A 22,291-nucleotide genomic window follows, 5' to 3' on the forward strand; every position below is an offset into this window, starting at 1 on the left:
CCCTCCCTTCAGTAAAATATATTTTTACCCAACCCTAACTGAATGATTGAAAAAAAAGTGACCCTCCCCTTGAAGTCGGAAGTTTACATACACTTTAGCCAAATATATTTAAATTCAGTTTTTTACAATTCCTGACATCTAATCCTCGTAAAAATTCCCTGTTTTTCATCATTGTGTCAAGAGATATAATACTAAAACACTTGAGTGTTGTCAGGATCGTCTTGCTGAGAGAGAGTGGACCAAGGCGCAGCGTGTGCAAAATACATTCTCTTTTATTTTAGAGAAAGGAAAAACACACAACGAACACTTTAACCAACTGAAACAAACGATCGTGAAGCTATAGACGTAAGTGCACACACAAGCTACAAACGTACAACATAGACAATTACCCACATTAACCTAGTGCCTATGGCTGTCTTAAATATGGCTCCCAATCAGAGACAAGTAATGACATCTGTCTCTGATTGAGAACCATTCAGGCAACCATAGACACAGCTAGACACCTACACTAAACACAAACCCATCTACTCTACTTAACCCCCTAAACCATACAACCACCCTACACAATACAAAAACACATACATTCCCCATGTCACACCCTGACCTAACTAAAATAATAAAGGAAACAAAGAATACTAAGGCCAGGGCGTGACAAGTGTCTCCCTTGATCCTAGGTCCTGGCAGAGTTGTGCAGACTCAGGACAACTGAGCTTTGGAGGAATACACAGATTTAAAGAGTATGTAATTTGCTTTCTAATGATCATGATCTTTTCCTCAAAGAAGATCAGGAATTTATCACTGCTGAAGTGAAAGCCATCCTCTTGGAGAATGCTGCTTTTTAGTTAGCTTTGCGACAGTATCAAAAATACATTTTGGATTGTTCTTATTTTCCTCAATTAAGTTCGAAAAATAGGATGATCAAGCAGCAGTGCGTGGTACCGTCTTTCCAAGCTAGTCCAAAGACTTCCAGTTTGGTATGGCGCCATTTCCGTTCCAATTTTCTGGAAGCTTGCTTCAGAGCTCGGGTATTTTCTGTATACCAGGGAGCTAGTTTCTTATGACAAATGTTTTTGGTTTTTATGGGTGCGACTGCATCTAGGGTATTACGCAAGGTTAAATTGAGTTCCTCAGTTAGGTGGTGAACTGATTTTTGTTCTCTGACGTCCTTGGGTAGGCGGAGGGAGTCTGGAAGGGCATCTAGGAATCTTTGGGTTGTTCGAGAATTTATAGCACGACTTTTGATGATCCTTGGTTGGGGTCTGAGCAGATTATTTGTTGCGATTGCAAACGTAATAAAATGGTGGTCCGATAGTCCAGGATTATGAGGAAAAACTTTAAGATCCACAACATTTATTTGACGGGACAAAACTAGGTCCAGAGTATGACTGTGGCAGTGAGTAGGTCCGGAGACATGTTGGACAAAACCCACTGAGTCGATGATGGCTCCGAAAGCCTTTTGGAGTGGGTCTGTGGACATTTCCATGTGAATATTAAAGTCACCAAAAATTAGAATATTATCTGCTATGACTACAAGGTCCGATAGGAATTCAGGGAACTCAGTGAGGAACGCTGTATACGGCCCAGGAGGCCTGTAAATAGTATCTATAAAAAGTGATTGAGTAGGCTGCATAGATTTCATGACTAGAAGCTCAAAAGACGAAAACGTTTTTTTTTTTTGTAAATTTAAATTTGCTATCATACATGTTAGCAACACCTCCACTTTGCGGGATGTGCGGGGGATATGGTCACTAGTGTAAATCATCAAGTTTATTTTTTATTTTATATAGCCCTTCGTACATCAGCTAATATCTCGAAGTGCTGTACAGACACCCAGCCTAAAACCCCAAACAGCAAGCAATGCAGGTGTAGAAGCACGGTGGCTAGGAAAAACTCCCTAGAAAGGCCAAAACCTAGGAAGAAACCTAGAGAGGAACCAGGCTATGAGGGGTGGCCAGTCCTCTTCTGGCTGTGCTGGGTGGAGATTATAACAGAACTATGCCAAGATGTTCAAAATGTTCATAAGTGACAAGCATGGTCAAATAATAATCATGAATAATTTTCAGTTGGCTTTTCATAGCCGATCATCAAGAGTTGAAAATAGCAGGTCCGGGACAGGTGGCGGTTCCATAACCGCAGGCAGAACAGCTGAAACTGGAATAGCAGCAAGGCCAGGTGGACTGGGGACAGCAAGGAGTCATCATGCCCGGTTTGCCGTGACGTATGGTCCTAGGGCTCAGGTTCTCCGAGAGAGAGAAAGAAAGAGAGAACGAGAGAATTAGAGAGAGCATACTTAAATTCACACAGGACACTGGATAAGATAGGAGAAGTACTCCAGGTATAACCAACTGACCCTAGCCCCCCGACACATAAACTACTGCAGCATAAATACTGGAGGCTGAGACAGGAGGGGTCAGGAGACACTGTGGCCCCATCCGATGATACCCCCGGACAGGGCCAAACAGGAAGGATATAACCCCACCCACTCTGCCAAAGCACAGCCCCCACACCACTAGAGGGATATCTTCAACCACCAACTTACAATCCTGAGACAAGGCCGAGTATAGCCCACAAAGATCTCCACCACAGCACAAACCAAGGGGGGGCGCCAACCCAGACAGGAAGATCACGTCAGTAACTCAACCCACTCAAGTGACGCACCCCTCCTAGGGACGGCATGAAAGAGCACCAGTAAGCCAGTGACTCAGCCCCTGTAATAGGGTTAGGGGCAGAGAATCCCAGTGGAGAGAGGGGAACCGGCCAGGCAGAGACAGCAAGGGCGGTTCGTTGCTCCAGAGCCTTTCCGTTCACCTTCACACTCCTGGGCCAGACTACACTCAATCATATGACCTACTGAAGAGATAAGTCTTCAGTAAAGACTTAAAGGTTGAGACCGAGTCTGCGTCTCTCACATGGGTAGGCAGACTATTCCATAAAAATGGAGATCTATAGGAGAAAGCCCTGCCTCCCGCTGTTTGCTTAGAAATTCTAGGGACAATTAGGAGGCCTGCGTCTTGTGACCGTAGCGTACGTGTAGGTATGTACGGCAGGACCAACTCGGAAAGATAGGTAGGAGCAAGCCCATGTAACGCTTTATAGGTTAACAGTAAAACCTTGAAATCAGCCCTTGCCTTAACAGGAAGCCAGTGTAGGGAGGCTAGCACTGGAGTAATATGATCAAATTTCTTGGTTCTAGTCAGGATTCTAGCAGCCGTATTTAGCACTAACTGAAGTTTATTTAGTGCTTTATCCGGGTAGCCGGAAAGTAGAGCATTGCAGTAGTCTAACCTAGAAGTAACAAATGCATGGATTAATTTTTCTGCATCATTTTTGGACAGAAAATTTCTGATTTTTGCAATGTTACGTAGATGGAAAAATGCTGTCCTTGAAACAGTCTTGATATGTTCGTCAAAAGAGAAATCAGGGTCAAGAGTAACGCCGAGGTCCTTCACAGTTTTATTTGAGACGACTTTACAACCATCAAGATTAATTGTCAGATTTAACAGAAGATCTCTTTGTTTCTTGGGACCTAGAACAAGCATCTCTGTTTTGTCCGAGTTTAAAAGTAGAAAGTTTGCAGCCATCCACTTCCTTATGTCTGAAACACAGGCTTCTAGCGAGGGCAATTTTGAGGCTTCACCATGTTTCATTGAAATGTACAGCTGTGTGTCATCCGCATAGCAGTGAAAGTTAACATTATGTTTTCGAATAACATCCCCAAGAGGTAAAATATATAGTGAAAACAATAGTGGTCCTAAAACGGAACCTTGAGGAACACCGAAATGTACAGTTGATTTGTCAGAGGACAAACCATTCACAGAGACAAACTGATATCTTTCCGACAGGTAAGATCTAAACCAGGCCAGAACTTGTCCGTGTAGACCAATTTGGGTTTCCAGTCTCTCCAAAAGAATGTGGTGATCGATGGTGTCAAAGGCAGCACTAAGGTCTAGTAGCACGAGGACAGATGCAGAGCCTCGGTCTGACGCCATTAAAAGGTCATTTACCACCTTCACAAGTGCAGTCTCAGTGCTATGATGGGGTCTAAAACCAGACTGAAGCATTTCGTATACATTGTTTGTCTTCAGGAAGGCAGTGAGTTGCTGCGCAACAGCTTTTTCTAAAATTTTTGAGAGGAATGGAAGATTCGATATAGGCCGATAGTTTTTTATATTTTCCGGGTCAAGGTTTGGCTTTTTCAAGAGAGGCTTTATTACTGCCACTTTTAGTGAGTTTGGTACACATCCGGTGGATAGAGAGCCGTTTATTATGTTCAACATATGAGGGCCAAGCACAGGAAGCAGCTCTTTCAGTAGTTTAGTAGGAATAGGATCCAGTATGCAGCTAGAAGGTTTAGAGGCCATGATTATTTTCATCATTGTGTCAAGAGATATAGTACTAAAACACTTGAGTGTCTCCCTTGATCCTAGGTCCTGGTAGAGTTGTGCAGACTCAGGACAATTGAGCTTTGGAGGAATACGCAGATTTAAAGAGGAGTCCATAATTTGCTTTCTAATGATCATGATCTTTTCCTCAAAGAAGTTCATGAATTTATTACTGCTGAAGTGAAAGCCATCCTCTCTTGGGGAATGCTGCTTTTTAGTTAGCTTTGCAACAGTATCAAAAAGAAATTTTGGATTGTTCTTATTTTCCTCAATTAAGTTGGAAAAGTAGGATGATCGAGCAGCAGTGAGGGCTCTTCGGTACTGCACGGTACTGTCTTTCCAAGCTAGTCGGAAGACTTCCAGTTTGGTGTGGCGCCATTTCCGTTCCAATTTTCTGGAAGCTTGCTTCAAAGCTCGGGTATTTTCTGTATACCAGGGAGCTAGTTTCTTATGACAAATGTTTTTCGTTTTTAGGGGTGCAACTGCATCTAGGGTATTGCGCAAGGTTAAATTGAGTTCCTCAGTTAGGTGGTTAACTGATTTTTGTCCTCTGACGTCCTTGGGTAGGCAGAAGGAGTCTGGAAGGGCATCAAGGAATTTTTGTGTTGTCTGAGAATTTATAGCACGACTTTTGATGCTCCTTGGTTGGGGTCTGAGCAGATTATTTGTTGCGATTGCAAACGTAATAAAATGGTGGTCCGACAGTCCAGGATTATGAGGAAAAACATTAAGATCTACAACATTTATTCCATGGGACAAAACTAAGTCCAGAGTATGACTGTGGCAGTGAGTAGGTCCAGAGACATGTTGGACAAAACCCACTGAGTCGATGATGGCTCCGAAATACTTTTGGAGTGGGTCTGTGGACTTCTCCATATGAATATTAAAATCACCAAAAATTAGAATATGATCTGCTATGACTACAAGGTCTGATAGGAATTCAGGGAACTCAGAGAGGAACGCTGTATATGGCCCAGGAGGCCTATAAACAGTGGCTATAAAAAGTGATTGAGTAGGCTGCATAGATTTCATGACTAGAAGCTCAAAAGACGAAAACGTCATTTTTTTTTTGTAAATTGAAATTTGCTATCGTAAATGTTAGCAACACCTCCGCCTTTGCGGGATGCACGGGGGATATGGTCACTAGTGTAACCAGGAGGTGAGGCCTCATTTAACACAGTAAATTCATCAGGCTTAAGCCATGTTTCAGTCAGGCCAATCACATCAAGATTATGATCAGTGATTAGTTCATTGACTATAACTGCCTTTGAAGTGAGGGATCTAACATTAAGTAACCCTATTTTGAGATGTGAGGTATCACGATCTCTTTCAATAATGGCAGGAATGGAGGAGGTCTTTATCCTAATGAGATTGCTAAGGCGAACACCGCCATGTTTAGTTTTGCCCAACCTAGGTCGAGGCACAGACACAGTCTCAATGGGGATGGCTGAGCTGACTACACTGACTGTGCTATTGGCAGACTCCACTAAGCTGGCAGGTTGGCTAACAGCCTGCTGCCTGGCCTGCACCCTATTTCATTGTGGAGCTAGTGGAGTTAGAGCCCTATCTATGTTTGTAGATAAGATGAGAGCACCCCTCCAGCTAGGATGGAGTCCGTCACTCTTCAGCAGGTCAGGCTTGGTCCTGTTTGTGGGTGAGTCCCAGAAAGAGGGCCAATTATCTACAAATTCTATCTTTTGGGAGGGGCAGAAAACAGTTTTCAACCAGCGATTGAGTTGTGAGACTCTGCTGTAGAGCTCGTCACTCCCCCTAACTGGGAGAGGGCCAGAGACAATTACTCGATGCCGACACATCTTTCTAGCTGATTTACAGGCTGAAGCTATGTTGCGCTTGGTGACCTCTGACTGTTTCATCCTAACATCGTTGGTGCCGACGTGGATAACAATATCTCTATACTCTCTACACTCGCCAGTTTTAGCTTTAGCCAGCACCATCTTCAGATTAGCCTTAACGTCGGTAGCCCTGCCCCCTGGTAAACAGTGTATGATCGCTGGGTGATTCGTTTTAAGTCTAATACTGCGGGTAATGGAGTCGCCAATGACTAGGGTTTTCAATTTGTCAGAGCTAATGGTGGGAGCCTTCGGCGTCTCAGACCCCGTAACGGGAGGAGTAGAGACAAGAGAAGACTCGGCCTCAGACTCCGACTCGCTACTCAATGGGGAAAACCGGTTGAAAGTTTCTGTCGGCTGAATGAGCGACACCGGTTGAGCATTCCAACAGCATTTCCCTCCAGAAGCCATGAGAAAATTGTCCGGCTGCGGGGACAGTGCGAGGGGATTTATACTAACGTTACTATCTGTACTTACTGGTGGCACAGACGCTGTTTCACCCTTTCCTACACTGAAATTACCCTTGCCTAACGATTGCGTCTGAAGCTGGGCTCCTAGTGTAACCAGGAGGTGAGGCCTCAGACTTCAACTGTATAAGTGGATAGCAGAGAACATGCCTACCATTTACCCTCACTCATAGGAGAGACCAGAGCCTTAGTTAAGCGGTTCTAGAAACAGTTTTTTTTAGAAGCATTCAGAAGGTTGTGATTCGCAGACAAGGGTTGTTGTGAAAAGATCTCCATTATAATAAAGCAGTGTATGAATCTATTATCTTATTAGCCCCCTGAGATTTATTTATTTATTTTATAAACGCATTTCATGCAATTCTACGTAATTTTACATGACTGGAGGCAAGTGGAATCTTTTTTAATTTCGCAACAGAGCATGACCACGAATGAGCGAATGCTGCATAACCTGGAACAGTGCTAAAGTTGTCTGTCAACTGTACAAATTTAGCGCAACAGAACCAGTTACAACTGATCATCTGATCATCAATGAATTCGAGAAAAAGTCATTTGTTTTTTAACACAGCAGCCACATATAATCAGGTAGGCCTGCATGCAATTATAACTTTTTGTTCATTTGGGAAACTATCTGTAACGGCAGTCTACGTCGTCCTCCTCCTCAGACGAGGAGAGGCGAGAAGGATCAGAGGACCAATGTGCAGCGTGGTAATTAGACATAATGAATTTAATCAAACAAAACACTATACAAAATGACAAAACAAACTAACCGTCACAGTCCCGTGTAGCACCAACACTGACACAGGAACAATCACCCACAAACAAACAGTGAGAACAGCCTACCTTAATATGGTTCTCAATCAGAGGAAACGTCAAACACCTGCCTCTAATTGAGAACCATATCAGACAACACCTTAAACCCAACATAGAAACACATAACATAGAATGCCCACCCCAACTCACGCCCTGACCAACTAAACACATACAAAAACAACAGAAGGTGCGAACTCCGGGCGCACCCCTAAAACTCAAGGGGAGGGTCTGGGTGGGCATCTGTCCGCGGTGGCGGCTCCGGCGCAGGACACCACTCCACCATTGTCTTTGTCCCCCTCCTTAGCGTCCCTTGAGTGGCGACCCTCGCCCCCGACCATGGTCCAGGAACCTTCACCAAGGCCCCTCCTAAATATAGACAACTCAGGACAGAGAGGTAGCTCAGGACAGAGAGGTAGCTCAGGACAGAGGGGTAGCTCAGGACAGAGGGGTAGCTCAGGACAGAGGGGTAGCTCAGGACAGAGGGGTAGCTCAGGACAGAGAGGTAGCTCAGGACAGAGGGGCAACTCCGGACTGAAGGACAGCTCCGGACAGAGAGGCAGCTCTGGACAGAGAGGCAGCTCTGGACTGAATGGCAGCTCATGACTGGAGGGCAGCTCATGACTGGAGGGCAGCTCATGACTGGAGGGCAGCTCATGACTGGAGGGCAGCTCATGACTGGAGGGCAGCTCATGACTGGAGGGCAGCTCATGACTGGAGGGCAGCTCATGACTGGAGGGCAGCTCATGACTGGAAGGCAGCTCATGACTGGAAGGCGGCTCTGGCAGCTCCTGACTGGCTGGCGGCTCTGGCAGCTCCTGACTGGCTGGCGGCTCTGGCAGCTCCTGACTGGCTGGCGGCTCTGGCAGCTCCTGACTGGCTGGCGGCTCTGGCAGCTTCTGACTGGCTGGCGGCTCTGGCAGCTCCTGACTGACGAACGGCTCGGGACAGACGGCGGTTCTAATGGCGCTGGGCAGACGGATGGCTCAGATGGTGCTGGGCAGACGGATGGCTCAGATGGCGCTGGGCAGACGGATGGCTCAGATGGCGCTGGGCAGACGGATGGCTCAGATGGCGCTGGGCAGACGGATGGCTCAGACGGCGCTGGGCAGGCGGCGTTGGGCAGAAGGATGGCTCAGATGGCGCTGGGCATGCAGGCAGCTCAGACGGCGCTGGGCAGGCAGGCAGCTCAGACGGCGCTGGGCAGGCAGGCAGCTCAGAAGGCGCTGGGCAGGCAGGCAGCTCAGACGGCGCTGGGCATGCAGGCAGCTCAGACGGCGCTGGGCAGGCAGGCAGCTCAGACGGCGCTGGGCAGGCAGGCAGCTCAGACGGCGCTGGGCAGGCAGGCAGCTCAGGCGGCGCTGGGCAGGCAGGCAGCTCAGACGGCGCTGGGCAGGCAGGCCGCTCAGACGGCGCTGGGCAGGCAGGCCGCTCAGACGGCGCTGGGCAGACGGATGGCTCAGACGGCGCTGGGCAGGCAGGCAGCTCAGACGGTGCTGGGCAGACGAGCAGTGCAGGCGGCGCTGGGCAGACGGCAGACTCTGACCTGCTGAGGCGCACAGTAGGCCTGGTGCGTGGTGCCGGAACTGGTGGTACCGGACTGGAGACACGCACCTCCAGGCTAGTGCGGGGAGCAGGAACAGGGCACACTGATTTCTCAAAGCGCACTATAGGCCTGGTGCGTGGTACCGGCACTGGTGGTACCGGGCTGAGGGCACGCACCTCAGGGCGAGTGCGGGGAGAAGGAACAGTGCGTACAGGGCTCTGGAGACGCACAGGAGGCTTGGTGCGTGGTACCGGAACTGGAGGTACTGGGCTGGAGACACGCACCACAGGGAGAGTGCGTGGAGGAGGAACAGGGCTCTGGTGACGCACAGGAAGCCTGGTGCGTGGTGTAGGCACTGGTGGTACTGGGCTGGGGCGGGAAGGTGGCGCCGGATATACCGGACCGTGCAGGCGTACTGGCTCCCTTGAGCACCGAGCCTGCCCAACCTTACCTGGTTGAATGCTCCCCGTAGCCCGTCCAGTGCGGGGAGGTGGAATAACCCGCACTGGGCTGTGTTGGCGAACCAGGGACACCATGCGTAAGGCTGGTGCCATGTACACCGGCCTGAGGAGACGTACTGGAGGCCAGATATGTAGAGCCGGCTTCATGGCACTTGGCTCAATGCTCAATCTAGCCCGCCCAGTGCGGGGAGGTGGAATAACCCGCACCGGGCTATGCACACGTACAGGAGACACCGTGCGCTCTTCCGCATAACACGGTGTCTGCCCGTACTCCCGCTCTCCACGGTAAGCATGGGAAGTGGGCGCAGGTTTCCTACCTGCCTTCGCCACACTACCCTTTAGCCCCCCCCCAATAAATGTTTTGGGTTTCTTCACAGGCTTCCAGCCACGCTTCCGTGCTGCCTCCTCATACCACCGATCCTGGGCTTTCGCTGCCTCCATCTCCTCTCGAGAGCGACGATTCTCTCCAACCTTAGCCCAGGGTCCTTCTCCGTTCAATATTTGCTCCCATGACCATTCCTCCTGGTACCGCTGCTGCTGTCGCTGCTGCCCATTGCCCCGCTGCTTGATCCTTTGGTGGTGGGTGATTCTGTAACGGCAGTCTACGTCGTCCTCCTCCTCAGACGAGGAGAGGCGAGAAGGATCAGAGGACCAATGTGCAGCGTGGTAATTAGACATAATGAATTTAATCAAACAAAACAAGACACTATACAAAAGGACAAAACAAACTAACCGTCACAGTCCCGTGTAGCACCAACACTGACACAGGAACAATCACCCACAAACAAACAGTGAGAACAGCCTACCTTAATATGGTTCTCAATCAGAGGAAACGTCAAACACCTGCCTCTAATTGAGAACCATATCAGGCAACACCTTAAACCCAACATAGAAACACATAACATAGAATGCCCACCCCAACTCACGCCCTGACCAACTAAACACATACAAAAACAACAGAAAACAGGTCAGGAACGTGACACTATCATTTTCTAATTTATTCTATTTTATTACATGATATGGTTGTTACAAAGCAGATTTGTGTTGACTATAACTAGGGCATGGGAATATAATAGCATCTTAAATGGCAGGCTATAGCCTTGAAATAATAATAATATAGCCTAAATAATCAATTTTAATTTATTTCTCAGGCTACCTGGCTTGCAATGCTTGAAATGTTGAACGTCAATTAATAGTGACAGAATCACACATTACTTCCCAAGCAAAGTACATTTTTAGTCTTCTCGGCTGTAGAAGGTTGTAGCGCAGCCTCTGAATGTCATTGAGACAATGGCCCACATCAACACCATTATCCCAGAAACCCTAGACCCACTCCATTTTGCATACCGCCCAAACAGATCCACAGATGATGCAATCTCTATTGCACTCCACACTGCCCTTTCCCATCTGGACAAAAGGAACACTTATGTGAGAATGCTATTCATTGACTACAGCTCAGCGTTCAACACCATAGTACCTTCAAAGCTCATCACTAAGCTAAGGATCCTGGGACTTAACACCTCCCTCTGCAACTGGATCCTGGACTTCCTGATGAGCCGCCCCCAGGTGGTGAGGGTAGGTAGCTACAAGGCACTACAGAGGGTAGTTCCATCAGCCATTCCTGGGCTACAGCCACCTATCCGGACCCGTTTTTTTGTTGTTTTGTTGTTGCTGCAGATACGGAGCCCCACCGGGCCTTCACGACTGACTGCCGACGTTATCTGCCCGAGGGAGTTATCCAACTGGCACCTCCGTCCCGACGTTACCTGAACGCTCATCTGGGGCCCGCTAACCGTTAGCTGTCTTATCGGCTGCTATCTGAATAAGTATATCGGACAATTATTATTATTATTATTTATTTTTTCTTTTTTTCTTGGGTCACTATATCTATTTTGCCAATTTGGATTGATCCCCTCTACCACACGGAACCCCACTAACCTACCGACGGAAACGCACGAGGTATCTACAAATAGACTTCCATACTATGCTATCTTGCTACCGATAGCCATCTACCCGGCCAGCTGTCTGGATCGCCGTGACCCCAACCAACCTCTACTCACTGGACCCTTATTGATCACTCGATTAAGCATGCCTCTCCTTAATGTAAATATGCCTTGTCCATTGCTGTTCTGGTTAGTGTTTATTGGCTTATTTCACTGTAGAGCCTCTAGCCCTGACCACTATACCATATCCAACCTCACAGTTCCACCACCCACATATGCGATGACATCACCTGGTTTCAATGATGTTTCTAGAGACAATATCTCTCTCATCATCACTCAATACCTAGGTTTACCTCCACTGTATTCACATCCTACCATACCTTTGTCTGTACATTATTCCTTTAAGCTATTTTATCGCCCCCAGAAACTTCCTTTTAGTCTCTGCTCTAGAAGTTCTAGATGACCAATTCTCATAGCTTTTAGCCGTACCCTTATCCTACTCCTCCTCTGTTCCTCTGGTGATGTAGAGGTGAATCCAGGCCCTGCAGTACCTAGCTCCACTCCTATTCCCCAGGCGCTCTCTTTTGATGACTTCTGTAACCGTAATAGCCTTGGCTTCATGCATGTTAACATTAGAAGCCTCCTCCCTAAGTTTGTTTTGTTCACTGCTTTAGCACACTCTGCCAACCCGGATGTTTTAGCCGTGTCTGAATCCTGGCTTAGAAAGACCACCAAAAATTCTGACATTTTCATCCCCAACTACAAGATTTTCAGACAAGATAGAACGGCCAAAGGGGGCGGTGTTGCAATCTATTGCAAAGATTGCCTGCAGAGTTCTGTTTTACTATCCAGGTCTGTTCCCAAACAATTTGAACTTCTACTTTTAAAAATCCACCTCTCTAAAAACAAGTCTCTCACCGTTGCCGCCTGCTATAGACCACCCTCTGCCCCCAGCTGTGCTCTGGACACTATATGTGAACTGATTGCCCCTCATCTATCTTCAGAGCTCGTGCTGCTAGGCGACCTAAATTTTAACATGCTTAACACCCCAGCCACCCTACAATCTAAGCTTGATGCCCTCAATCTCACACAAATTATCAATGAACCTACCAGGTACCACCCCAATTCCGTAAACACGGGTACCCTCATAGATATCATCCTAACAAACTTGCCCTCCAAATACACCTCTGCTGTTTTCAACCAAGATCTCAGCGATCACTGCCTCATTGCCTGCATCCGTAATGGGTCAGCGGTCAAACGACCTCCACTCATCACTGTCAAACGCTCCCTGAAACACTTCAGCGAGCAGGCCTTTCTAATCGACCTGGCCGAGGTATCCTGGAAGGATATTGATCTCATCCCGTCAGTAGAGGATGCCTGGACATTTTTTAAAAATGCCTTCCTCACCATCTTGAATAAGCATGCCCCATTCAAGAAATTTAGAACCAGGAACAGATATAGCCCTTGGTTCTCTCCTGACCTGACTGCCCTTAACCAACAGAAAAACATCCTATGGCGTTCTGCATTAGCATCGAACAGCCCCCGTGATATGCAACTTTTCAGGGAAGCTAGAAACCAGTATACACAGGCAGTTAGAAAAGCCAAGGCTAGCTTTTTCAAGCAGAAATTTGCTTCCTGCAACACAAATTCAAAAAAGTTCTGGGACACTGTAAAGTCCATGGAGAATAAGAACACCTCCTCCCAGCTTCCAACTGCTCTGAAGATAGGAAACACTGTCACCACCGACAAATCCACTATAATTGAGAATTTCAATAAGCATTTTTCTACGGCTGGCCATGCTTTCCACCTGGCTACCCCTACCCCGGACAACAGCACTGCCCTCCCCTCTGCTACTCGCCCAAGCCTTCCCCATTTCTCTTTCTCCCAAATACAGTCAGCTGATGTTCTAAAAGAGCTGCAAAATCTGGACCCTTACAAATCAGCCGGGCTAGATAATCTGGACCCTTTCTTTCTAAAACTATCTGCTGAAATTGTTGCCACCCCTATTACTAGCCTTTTCAACCTCTCTTTCGTGTCGTCTGAGATTCCCAAAGATTGGAAAGCAGCTGCGGTTATCCCCCTCTTCAAAGGGGGGGACACTCTTGACCCTAACAGCTACAGACCTATATCTATCTTACCCTGCCTTTCTAAGGTCTTCGAAAGCCAAGTCAACAAACAGATTACCGACCATTTCGAATCCCACCATACCTTCTCCGCTATGCAATCTGGTTTCAGAGCTGGTCATGGGTGCACCTCAGCCACGCTCAAGGTCATAAACGATATCTTAACCGCCATCGATAGGAAACAATACTGTGCAGCCGTATTCATTGACCTGGCCAAGGCTTTTGACTCTGTCAATCACCACATCCTCATCGGCAGACTCGACAGCCTTGGTTTCTCTAATGATTGCCTCGCCTGGTTCACCAACTACTTCTCTGATTGAGTTCAGTGTGTCAAATCGGAGGGTCTGTTGTCCGGGCCTCTGGCAGTCTCCATGGGGGTGCCACAGGGTTCAATTCTTGGACCGACTCTCTTCTCTGTATACATCAATGATGTCGCTCTTGCTGCTGGTGATTCTCTGATCCACCTCTACGCAGACGACACTATTCTGTATACTTCTGGCCCTTCTTTTGACACTGTGTTAACAACCCTCCAGGCGAGCTTCAATGCCATACAACTCTCCTTCCGTGGCCTCCAATTGCTCTTAAATACAAGTAAAACTAAATGCATGCTCTTCAACCGATCGCTGCCTGCACCTGCCCGCCTGTCCAACATCACTACTCTGGACGGCTCTGACCTAGAATATGTGGACAACTACAAATACCTAGGTGTCTGGTTAGACTGTAAACTCTCCTTCCAGACTCACATCAAACATCTCCAATCCAAAGTTAAATCTAGAATTGGCTTCCTATTCCGCAACAAAGCATCCTTCACTCATGCTGCCAAACATACCCTTGTAAAACTGACCATCCTACCAATCCTCGACTTCGGTGATGTCATTTACAAAATAGCCTCCAAAACCCTACTCAATAAATTGGATGCAGTCTATCACAGTGCCATCCGTTTTGTCACCAAAGCCCCATATACTACCCACCACTGCGACCTGTACACTCTCGTTGGCTGGCCCTCGCTTCATACTCGTCGCCAAACCCACTGGTTCCAGGTCATCTACAAGACCCTGCTAGGTAAAGTCCCCCCTTATCTCAGCTCGCTGGTCACCATAGCAACACCTACCTGTAGCACGCGCTCCAGCAGGTTTATCTCTCTGGTCACCCCCAAAACCAATTCTTCCTTTGGCCGCCTCTCCTTCCAGTTCTCTGCTGCCAATGACTGGAACGAACTACAAAAATCTCTGAAACTGGAAACTCTTATCTCCCTCACTAGCTTTAAGCACCAGCTGTCAGAGCAGCTCATAGATTACTGCACCTGTACATAGCCCATCTATAATTTAGCCCAAACAACTACCTCTTTACCTACTGTATTTATTTATTTATTTTGCTCCTTTGCACCCCATTATTTCTGTCTCTACTTTGCGCTTTCTTCCACTGCAAACCAACCATTCCAGTGTTTTTAGTTTTATTTTACTTGCTGTGTTGTATTTACTTCGCCACCATGGCCTTTTTATATTTTTATTTATTTATACATATATTTGTTTGCCTTCACCTCCCTTATCTCACCTCACTTGCTCACATTGTATATAGACTTATTTTTTTTTCACTGTATCATTGACTATATGTTTGTTTTACTCCATGTGTAACTATGTGTTGTTGTATGTGTCGAACTGCTTTGCTTTATCTTGGCCAGGTCGCAATTGTAAATGAGAACGTGTTCTCAATTTGCCTACCTGGTTAAATAAAGGTTAAATAAAAAATAAAAAAATAAAAATAAAAGTAGTGCGTATGGCCCAGTATATCACTGGGGCTAAGCTGCCTGCCATCCAGGACCTCTACACCAGGCGGTGTCAGAGGAAGGCCCTAAAAATTGTCAAAGACCCCAACCACCCCAGTCATAGACTGTTCTCTCTACTACCGCATGACAAACGGTACCGGAATGTCAAGTCTAGGACAAAAAGGCTTCTCAACAGATTTTACCCCCAAGCCATAAGACTCCTGAACAGGTAATCAAATGGCTACCCGGACTATTTGAATTGTTTGCAGCCCCCCCCCCCCCTCTTTTTACGCTGCTGCTACTCTCTGTTTATCATATATGCATAGTCACTTTAACCATATCTACATGTACATACTACCTCAATCAGCCTGACTAACCGGTGTCTGTATGTAGCCTCGCTACTTATATAGCCTCGCTACTGTATATAGCCTGTATTTTTACTGTTGGACGCAAACGTCCCACCGGCCAATAGCCAGGGAAAATACAGCGCGCCATATTCAAATAACATGATATAAAAATCAAACTTTCATTAAATCACACATGTAAGATACCAAATTAAAGCTACACTCGTTGTGAATCCAGCCAACATGTCAGATTTCAAAAAAGCTTTTCGGCGAAAGCATAAGATGCTATTATCTGATGATAGCACATCAGTAAACAAACAGTGTAGCATATTTCAACACTGCAAGCACGACACAAAACGCAGAAATAAAATATAAATCATGCCTTACCTTTGACGAAATTATTTTGTTGGCACTCCAGTATGTCCCATAAACATCACAAATGGTCCTTTTGTTCGATTAATTCCGTCGATATATATCCAAAATGTCAATTTATTTGGACCGTTTCATCCAGAAAAACACAGCTTCCAACTTTCGCCAAGTCACTACAAAATATATCAAAAGTTACATGTAAATTTACCAAAACATTTCAAACTACTTTTGTCATACAACTTTAGGTATTTTTAAACGTTAATAATCGATCAATTTGAAGACGGGATGATCTGTGTTCAATACAAAAAGAAACCAAACTGACGCAACTTTTTTCATAACGTGACTCTCCAAAAATGTACTTCATGTGACCCTCATTTACGATAGCCCTACTTCTTCACTACACAAAGGAATAACCTCAACCGATTTACAAGGACTGGTGACATCCAGTGGAAGCGGTAAGAACTGCAAGCAAGTCCATTAGAAATCTGGTGTCTCTAAAAAAACTAATTGAAAAGACAGTGACATCAAAAAAATACAAAATTCTGAATGGTTTGTCCTCAGGGTTTTGCCTGCTACATAAGTTCTGTTATTCTCACAGACATGATTCAAACAGTTTTAGAAACTTCAGAGTGTTTTCTATCCAAATCTACTAATAATATGCATATTTTATATTCTGGGAGTTGAATTTTGGCATGCTATTTTTCCCGAAAGTGAAAAAGCTGCCCCCTGCCCTCAAGAGGTTTTTAACACACCAAGCCCTTCACTGACACTGAGATATTTAAGGAGTGCATGGTGACTGAAGGAATTGGCTGACAAAATCTATGGATAGTAGACTATAATTTCTTCTGTCAAACAGGAAGGTCTACCTCTTCTTTCTTGAATAGGAAGAAATATGCTCCAACACAAAGCCCTCGTGTTGTTAGTAGCCTAAAGTCTAATTAAAATTAAGACTGTTTAAATGAATTAGGCTTCGAATAAACCTACTTTCAGCACCCATGCGCTGTCCATCTCCGCAGCTGCTGCATCATAATAATGTAAATTATGTGAATTACTTGAATATGGCTTATTGTGAGGTCAATAACTCTGATAAATAGCTTCATTTTGGGCAACAAAACATATTGTTTTTATTAAAAGCAATTATAGCAGTAGCAAACTTACCTCATGTCCTCATCTTCACACTATCCCTCTCAAACTGAACAGGACCTCAGTAGACCTAGCGCATAGATTTAGCATTTCTTGGACAAATGAATGAAACAAATTCATAAGAAGACTTTGACTCGCCTCCTAAAGTGCCACTGTACACAGCACAGTCATTGGTTAGGCAGCACAAAAGGGTTCACCTCAGCAAGAGCAGGGCAGGCCAGGGCCTCTGATTAGGATAGCCTATCTATTGCAGTGTGTAATGCAGTGTAGCCTAGTTTTATATACACCATCTCAGCAGCACAAAAACTCGGGAAGTAAGCACATTTTATTAGAAATATAACTTTTCCCTGTGCCATTCAGAGCATGTTCTTCATATAGCCTAGGCCTTTAGCCTATAGTATAGGCTATGGATCATTTTATTGAGACCACACTAGGCGCACTATTACAAGCCCAGCAGAGAATCCGGGATGAGGGCCAGCATCATGCACGTCGAGATAGAATAAGCAACTAATTCTCAAACACTGAGCAATATGATATTTAATTGATTACAAATTATATGACCCTCCACTGTGTCACGTCGTATAACTGATTGGAGACAGGTGCAAAAATACGTAATAGGGAGGTTTAATACTCCACCCAGATTATAACATGTCATGAAAAGGCACGGGGACGAAGCCCAATACAAACACGTATACAAAACACAGGGATGTAACCCAAACAAAAGAGTGAGGTTAAACCTCTAATAAATACACAGGACGAGACCCGTAATGACAATACACGGGACGAGAACCGAAATAACTAGTGCACAACAATACATGGGACGAGATCCGTAATAACAAGTGCACAATATACGCAGCACGAAAGCCGAAACAACAAAGCACAGGTACTCACAAGACCAACGGACATGGGAACAATAAACGACCAGGGCAATGGGGAACAGAGGGCACAATTATACACATACTAATCAGGGGGAATGGGAATCAGCTGTGCGTAATGAGACAGTTCAGTGACGCCTAGAGGCCGGTGACGTAGACCTCCAGGACTGGTGCACAGAATGAGCAGCAGTACCGGGGGAATCCGTGACACACTGGACTGAATAAAAAATAGTAAACCGTCATGCTGACTGAAATTGAAAAAGCATGACCCTCCCCTATTTAAAAATGGTGTACATTTTGACTGCTCCCTAATAATAATAATAATAACGATAATAATAATAACAATAATAAATAATAATAACTTATTACATTTCTATAGCGCTTTTCATAAGAATCTCAAAGCACTTCAAAAGCAAAAAACAAACAACCTGACTATAGACCTGACTATAGCTAGACCTAACTAACTATAGTTAGGTCAACCAATAGAGGCCAAGTCTTTGAGTGCATGCATCCTCCAAAGATGAAGAGGGACAGTTCATGGCTTAATCAGAGGAAGGTGGTCTGGGAGATGGTTGGTGAAGAGTCTAGTGGCGATCATGTAGAGGGCTACTCTGGGAACCAGCCTGTTGTGTAGCTACTGGACTTATCCTCCTTCAATCTGTGTATCACCACTTGGGTGATGCCTCAGCAGTTCTGGGCGCCAGAAATCTCACCACACACAGTTCAGAGTGGTAGCCAGTCGTCCTCACTATGAGTCCTCTGCCTCAGCACTGCATTCCTTTACTGCATCTCCCATTCCTCTCAAGCTTCAGGTGACTCTTCAATTGATGTTTTCAAAAGATCAGGAAATAGCAGCCAGGTGAAACAAAAAAGCTGGTACAGGGTCCAGATGCATCATTCAAACAAAAACAATTACCCAGCTATCTAGCTAACTAGCCAAGCCAGTCCATCTGCAAATCTGTATGTCAAAACCACCAGAAATATGCAATAAAACTAAATGTAATCAAAAACAAAATACATGATTAAAAAACACAATTAAAAACACTTACAAATAATAAAAAATTTGCATATTTACAGGAGCTCTCTGCTTAGGCTGCTACCAGGGCACCATAAAGCTTTCGACTAAGGTCTTCACCAATAAAATTACTGTTCCAGTGCATGTTCCAGCTTTTTCATTGTCAATAATTCCATATTACTTAGACACTTGAGACCCATTCAAAACCTTTGGGTTGTGACCCGCCAGTTGAGAATCGCTCCTTTATGGGATATGATATTGTTAAAATCAAAAGCTTTCTCCAATGTGAAGTTGTTTCCACGGAAACATGAAACAGTAAATATGTATAAATATAATAAATTGACCAGTGAATTGAAATTGAAAAAAAATACCATAAATAGGCATAATAAATCAGCTTAGCATATTGCTACTATATGTCACCTGTAACGTATAATGCTAGTTCTTTACTGGTTTATAAAGCTGTTATGGCATGTTCATTATTTAGACATGCCTCAAGGAGATTTTATAAATTGAGACCCATAGAAATATAATTATTTCTAACCATAAAATCCAAATTAGAGCCTCTTAAATGGATGCAATGCATCTTTGAAGTGCTTTAGGGCTGTGTTGCAGGGATTTCAGCATATTCCCTTATTATAGTTTTAATGACACAAATCCCTCATACAGGAAAGGATGCAAGACAAGAAATCCCCTAGATGCAATATGCCCCCTTCTATCTACAGTTTTCACTGTTGCTAGGCGACCTCGTTGTGATGAAGAGTGACTTAATGTTTGGAGGGTTAGGTTAGGAATATTTATTGACAATTACATTTCCCCGTCCACTCCTTGTGAAACACTATCTGTTTGACCTCTACCGTCTCACCACACAGTATCAAGGTCACATTTCTGCCAACAATTCTACACTCACAAATGGTTTAAATTGTTCAAAATCCCCAATTAGTATACAGCATGTTATACAGTGCCATAATGGAATAATACCACTGGTACTTTACTGGAAGAATCAAATTTAGATTGTCAGAGAAAATTTCTCAAATTCTTATTAGGGGATTTCTTATTTCTGTCATAAAAAGGCGTTACAAAGAATTCATGTTCACAAGACAAGGCCAACATAATTAGGCCTGCGCATGGAGGAAGGAACCAAATCACACCAACCCTAAAGAAAATAAACACTTCAGGCAATCTACTTGGTATTATAACCCTCTTACAACATGAACATAGAGGATCATGCTCAATAAACCAGCCGATCAGAGAAAAATGTCTAAGTGGTGACTTCCAATAAGGCAGAGGGGCACTGTACTAAGGTCAGAGTAAAAGGTCCTCCTGTCATATCTAATGCCTGTCCTTGTGTATTTCTGGGAGGGTGCCATTGATTTGGACCCATACAGCCCTTTTGAGAGTGTCCTCTGATGAATTATAGCGTAAACCCAAGGTGCTACGAGGAGCTCTGATAGGATAACTCTGTGATTTAGAGTCCGAGTGATGTCAGTTCTGATCTGTGGGCCCACTGGAGACATCAGGCATGATGGCACAGCAGCAGCCAGGGAGCCCTAAATATTGTCAAAGACTCCAGCCACCTAAGTCAGAGACAGTTCTCTCTGCTACCGCACGGCACGCGGTACCAATGCACCAAGTCTGGAACCAACAGGACCCTGAACAGCTTCTATCCCCAAGCCATAAGACTGCTAAATAGTTAGTTAAATAGTTAACCAAATAGCTCCCCGGACTATCTGCATTGACCCTTTTTACACTAACTCTTTTGACTCATTATATACACTGGTACTACTGTTTATTATCTATCTTATTCCATACCTATATGTACATATGTACCTCAATTACCTCATAACCCTGCACATCGACTCGGTACTGGTACCCCATGTATATATCGTTACTCATTGTGTATGTATTATTATTTTTCTATTATTTATATTTATATTTTCTCTCTGCATTGTTGAGAAGGGCATTTCACTGTTAGTGTACACCTGTTGTTTACGAAGCACGTGACAAATAAAATTTGATTTGAGAGATTTGAATTTGCAATACGTATGATATGTTACGAATTCCAATTAGTTGTGGCTAATGTCAGCTAGGCTAGTGTTTAGGGTTAGGGGTTAAGGTTAGGGTTAAGATTAAGGTTAAGTTTAGGATTAAGAATTAGGTTAAAGGGTTAAGGGAAAGGTTAGCTAAAATGCTAAGTAATTGCAAAGTAGTTAAAAAGTAGTAAGTAGTTGCAAAGTTGCTAATTAGCTAAAATGGTAAAGTTATCTGTGATGAGATTTAAACATGCAACCTTTAGGTAAAGCATGTCTGGTTGAAAAGCATGTCTGGTTGGAGGTGTGTAACATTCAGAAATCTTTCAATACACATTGCTTGTGAGCATCAGAGGTGAACCAGTTGCATACACAGCTTGAGCAAGACATTCATCAGCATTTCTCTGACTACATTCCTCCATTGAGTCAAAAAAACTTCTGATTCCAGGAGGACCATGAGCTGTTGCTATCGATAAGGTGTTCGATTCATAATTTTCACTTCGAATAGAAGTAGAAGGACTTTTGTCAGAGGTTGCTTGTTGTAAGCGCTGAGGGAACTTTATGCACTTGGCCAGATGATTCTCCATCTTGCTGCATTTTTCACATATGATTTGACACAGTATTTGCAAATGTACCTAGCTTTTCCTTCTATATTAGCTGCAATGAAATGTCTCTACACATTAGATAGTGCCTAAGGCATTTTCCTGTAAAGATTTGAAAAACATGAGTAAAAAACAACAAATACAATTCCATGTACAGATAAATATTTAAGCAGTTATATTAAACAACTCCTTTGTGAGACAAATGTTTAAAATGAAACATGTATGGAAACAGGTGAATTAACACTCCTCATGTAGCAGGCTCAAGCAAGCTGAAACCCACATGGTAGAAAAAACGAACTAGCAGAAATTGTTAACAAGTTAGAAATTATTTAAACAATAGGCTACTATTTACTAGTTAACAAAAATCATGTATGTCATATAAAATATATTCACCCCACCCAGTATTGTAATCAAAGCTTACCAGAAAGCATGTAGTCCTTGGCTCAGACAGTGTAGTAGTGTGGGCTCAATAGCATCTCATTAGTGTGCAAGGTCTTGAGAATCAGCTGTACATGTGATTGAAGAGTGCACTGCACATGTGATGGAAGAATGCACCGTGCATGCAGAGGGTT

At 44.6% G+C, this 22,291-nt stretch overlaps 1 long non-coding RNA gene across 1 annotated transcript; it reads right to left on the minus strand.

Annotated features, from left to right (window-relative positions):
- Positions 1-254: 254 nt before the first annotated feature.
- LOC139556365 (uncharacterized) lies at positions 255-16,384 on the minus strand. The gene is made up of 2 exons (XR_011671113.1): positions 16,076-16,384; positions 255-2,240 (listed from the first exon to the last, which is right to left on the minus strand). It is a non-coding gene; the product is annotated as an uncharacterized lncRNA (long non-coding RNA).
- Positions 16,385-22,291: the final 5,907 nt, after the last annotated feature.

Source organism: Salvelinus alpinus, chromosome 27 (assembly GCF_045679555.1).
Source record: "Salvelinus alpinus chromosome 27, SLU_Salpinus.1, whole genome shotgun sequence".
Classification (NCBI taxonomy): domain Eukaryota; kingdom Metazoa; phylum Chordata; class Actinopteri; order Salmoniformes; family Salmonidae; genus Salvelinus; species Salvelinus alpinus.